General features: G+C 43.7%; 1 protein-coding gene across 1 annotated transcript in view; it reads left to right on the top strand.

Moving 5' to 3' along the window:
- Positions 1-4,948, top strand: part of COL4A6 (collagen type IV alpha 6 chain) — a 168,379-nt gene that overhangs the window by 87,948 nt on the left and 75,483 nt on the right. The window lies entirely within an intron of this gene.

Below are 4,948 nucleotides of genomic sequence, written 5' to 3'. Positions count from 1 at the left end.
AGTATAATTGCTTTACAATGGTGTGTTAGTTTCTGCTTTATAACAAAGTGAATCAGTTATACATATACATATGTTTCCACATCTCTTCCCTCTTGCGTCTCCCTCCCTCCCACCCTCCCTATCCCACCCCTCTAGGTGGTCGCAAAGCACCGAGCTGATCTCCCCGTGCTATACGGCTGCTTCCCACTAGCTATCACTTTTACATTTGGTAGTATATATAAGTCCATGCCACTCTCTCAGTTTGTCCCAGCTTACCCTTCCCCCTCCCCATGTCCTCAAGTCCATTCTCTAGTAGGTCTGAGTCTTTATTCCCGTCCTGCCCCTAGATTCTTCATGACCTTTTTTTTTTTTTTTTAGATTCCACATATATTTGTTAGCATACGGTATTTGTTTTTCTCTTTCTGACTTGCTTCATTCTGTATGACAGACTCTAGGTGCATCCACCTCACTACAAATAACTCAGTTTCGTTTCTTTTTACAGCTGAGTAATATTCCATTGTATACATGTGCCACATCTTCTTTATCCATTCATCTGTTGATGGACACTTAGGTTGCTTCCATGTCCTGGCTATTGTAAATAGAGCTGCAATGAACATTGTAAACCACATATTTTTAAACTACAATAATAGGATAAGAGGGTAGGTCCACATCCTTTCTAAATTATAATGACAGCCCTGTGCTGGACCGTCAATTTGCTGCTACCTTTCACAGCTTTACATTCTGCTCCTTGTTTCATTCAATTTTTTGTCTACTGAAATCTCCTCCTCATGAGCCTGTATTTATTTAAGAGCTTACTGCCCTATGAGCCCAGCAGACAGGGGTTTTTGAAAACTGGGAGTTTGGTTACTAGGGGTTTTCCACCCCCCCCCCCAAAGCAAAGCTTAGTCCATGGAATGAACCCTCAGCCCCTTTTCACATACATTGTCTCAAGTGATGCTCAAAGCAATTCAGGAAATAGGTAGGGCAGGTAATATCCCCATTTTGCTGATGAGAACACTAAGGCCAAGAGATGAATTGGCTTTCTCAAGATCACACAGTTAGAAAGTGAGGGCAGGAAAGAGAAACTTAATCCTATGATTCTGCTTTAAACAGGTGAATTTTCTGTTTACTAGAAGGCTTTCTTAAGAGACTTGTGCCATCAAATCATACACAAGTTGCCCTTCAAATTCTAAGGAAAACAAAATTATGGTAAGTTAAGTATTTCAAATTTTTCCAATGTGTGTATTAGTTTTAGGTTAAGTTCATCCTAAGTAGATAGAGCTGTATTTATTTTCTCATGCAGTCTGGAAACTCAGCACACCCTGTATAGTACAGTGGAGCTCTTTGTATAGTCTGTGTGTATATTTGAAGGGCTATAGGGACTCATTCAACCATTTGTAATGGTTACAGAGGTGTTTGGTTGTTCTGTTTTTACTTTTGTGGCCAACTATTGGTCATATTTCCAGTTTCATTTGATTTGGGCTTCTTGACCATCCCAATTATACTATTATCACAAAAGAAAAGATTTTTCTGGTTTCTGATGTAGTTTTAGGAACATGTTATAGAGAAAAGGGAGACCTGAAGCTTCTTCATCAACTTATTTGCCTCTATCTAGCAGACGTCTCTGCTTCCTCCTATTTTAATAATTATTAGCATTCCCCAAGGGCAAGGGAAAATATGACATGTTTAAAGACAAAATTACCAATTTCTGCTCACCACGATGATCATCAAATTAGTACACTATGGGGCTTCCCTGGTGGCGCAGTGGTTGAGAGTCCGCCTGCCGATGCAGGGGGCACGGGTTCGTGCCCCGGTCCGGGAGGATCCCACATGCCGTGGAGCGGCTGGGCCCGTGAGGCATGGCCGCTGAGCCTGCGCGTCCGGAGCCTGTGCTCTGCAACGGGAAGGCCCACAGCAGTGAGAGGCCCGCGTACCGCAAAAAAAAAAAAAAAAAAAAAAAAAAAAAAAAAAAAAATTAGTACACTATGCCTGTATTCCCCCTTCCACCCCTAATTGAATATGCTAGCATTAGGGACTCGTAGCACATCAGAATTTGTCTACGAGAACCTAGTAAACTGTCCATTGCCCACAGAGCAATCAGTAAGGCCACTTTAATTGTGGAACAAGAAGGAATCTTCCATCTTTTTGAGGTCTAGGATGTGCTACCCCTTGAAGTGCCTTTTGTGACTTAATTTATTCTGTTAAGCGAGTTTCTATTAAATAGTACCTGTTCCAGTGAAAAGATTGGGAAAATTGAGATAAATTGTTCCGGTATCAATGAAAATGAAAAGATTTTCTGCCCAGAGTAGCTCTCACTGCCCCTCTTCAGGTGGGTTTGTGCTTCTATTGATATTTTCAGAGCATTATTCAATGCAGAGAGGCAATATAAGCTTGGTAGCAGAAGCAGAGGATTTGGTATCACCAAAATTGGTTTCACCAGTTGCTTACTGTGTGAATTCAAGCAAATTCCTTACCCTGTCTATATTTCAGTTTCCTCATCTGTAAGATGCAGCTAATACCCACCTGTTAGGGCTGTTTAGAGGATTAAAGGAGACAGGTTAAATGAGAGGGCACTTAGTATGTGTTTGGTGAAAAGAAGGTTATTATTATGTTTTAGAAGAGAAATGTGAATAAACAGGTAGAAGGGAGGGCTGCAAAGCCTTGCCTAGCAAGAGTTAAACGTTAGCACTCTGGGAGGTGTCTTTCCAAAAATTTAAACATGCTGACAACAGCCAATAGGATGGGTGTGTGTGTCTTTGCAAACAAAACATGTAGATGCATGTCTTCATGCCTGGGCTGGCTGCTTCAAACACGGATTATAGCTTAAGAACTAGAAAATAAATGTGTTTTCATTGGGGTGTTGAGGGCGAGACTCTGATACTGCTTCTCAGCTATGGCAGACACTGAGAATTTGGGGGGTTCGTTCTTTGGTAGACACCAATCACCTGTTATTATTATTATTATTTTTTGGAAGATGGGAAGGGTCGCTGGCTGTGCTGGCAAATTGTAGATGATGCTAACATTATCAAGCTGAACCAGGGCTTCCTGGGCCACCAAATGGGTCTGTATATCTGTATAATATGAGTCTTTATCTGCCGACTTTAGACCTATTCTTCACCTGCCGGTGTCCTTTCTCCCTTATTTACTTCTGCAGACAGCGCTAGACCATCAGAGCTGTTACTAGGAGAGTGGATTGTAGGGCTGTACAGATGGCTGTTTCCGTTCGTCGCAACAGAAGGAGCACAGAGTTGATGGGAAGGCCCTGCTACTCACTCTGCCACTGACCAGCTGTGTGAAATTAGCAAGCCTCATTGACTAACCACTTTGTAGCTTGGTGCCCTCCACCTACTTCACAGGTGTATTGCGATGCTCCAAAAGAATGGTGAAAGGAATAGTGTTCTGAAGTTTCTTAAGTAACCTGCCCTTGGGGCGTATCATCCTTAGTTTCCTTCTTACCACATATTTCATGGCTAGGGAGAGATCCCAGCTACTTAGGCCAGAATCTGTTAAGTTCTTACACCCCCTCCGCCCTGGCCTCATAGCAGAGATGGGAACTCCAGCTGAAAAGTTAGGGACAAATTGTAGAATTCAAGCCACCTGGTCCCTAGGCTGGAGGTCAGGAATTTCTGCTCCCCTTTTCCCAAAGGCCACAAGGGATGTTTCGGGATGGCAGCGAAGTCTTTTAATCTCATTTTGCCCCTAATGAGACTTGGAAGTGGCCTTCTCAAGGATTCCCATGTGCATATTTAATTCTATATCTTCATTCATTCCACAGTTGTGCTTTTTCCACACAATTATGTTTTGAGGGTCTACTGCACACCAGACACTGCATCTCTCAGAGATACCAGGGCAAACAAAGTCAGTTGAGCTCCCTAACCTCTCAGACTTTCCAGTCTAGTGCCAGAAACAGGTGCTGAACATCTCCCAAGATGGTCCGAAGGTATCTTAATCCCCACCTCTCCAGAGGTGAGCTCTCATCCTCCCCCCAAAACTTCCTCCCCTAAGCTTCCCCATGTCAGTGAAGAGAACCACTCGGTCACCCAATCAAGAGACTTGGGAGTCCTCCTTCACACCTCCCTGTCTTACCCACCACTTCCAATCTAGCATCAAGTCCTATCATTTTTAGCCTCTAAAATATCTCTTAAATCCATCTTGTCCCTGTCTTCACTGCCATGAACCTAGTTCAGGTCACCGTTATTTCTCTCCCAGAGATCACAACCTCCTCACTGGGTTCCCTGTCTCTGGTCTTGCTGCCCCATCCACTCCCTTCCACTTGTGATGTGTCCAGAGGTGATACTGTATGAACGTGAGTTAGTCCCTTTCCCTTTCTGGGCTTCAACTTCTCCATCCTGAACTGGATGATTGCCTAAGTCTGGTGCAGCTCTCTTTTCTGTTGTTCCGTGATCAGATGTTTCTTGCTCGTACTCTAGTGCAGCCATCCAGACTTCCAAAGAAGACATTGATACACCTGGTCCTCTGGCTTCTTGGTGTGTGTATTCATTCATTCAGTTCTCCATTCAGCAAATATTTACTGAGCACCCACTGTGTATGAGGCACTATAGTTAGCACAAGTGATTCAATAGGAAGTAAGACACAGGCCCTGTCTGCAAGGAGTTCAATCTCTTGGGGGTGGGGTATGGACACAAATAGACAATCTAGCCCATTCTGTGGAGGGGGGTAATCATGAAAGTTTCCCTGGAAGAGCTGAATCTTGGTTGGAGCCTGAATGATAAATAGGAGCTAGCCAGGAGAACAAAGGCATGTACAAAGGCCCTGAGGCAGGATGCTGGGAGAGACTAAAGCTAGACTGGAGAATGGCAGACCAACTGGGAGGCTGTGGCAACACTCTAGGGGAGAGACGAGGAAGTCCTAAACTAAGACCATGGAGGCAGAGAAAAATGGACAGGTTTCAGTTATATTTTCAAGGTGGAATTGACAGTTCTTGCTGGTGAATTGGATGTAGAAGATG

This window comes from Lipotes vexillifer, unplaced genomic scaffold (assembly GCF_000442215.2).
Source record: "Lipotes vexillifer unplaced genomic scaffold, Lipotes_vexillifer_v1.1 scaffold1267, whole genome shotgun sequence".
NCBI classification, from domain to species: domain Eukaryota; kingdom Metazoa; phylum Chordata; class Mammalia; order Artiodactyla; family Lipotidae; genus Lipotes; species Lipotes vexillifer.
This window is presented reverse-complemented; position numbering and strand designations above follow the sequence as displayed.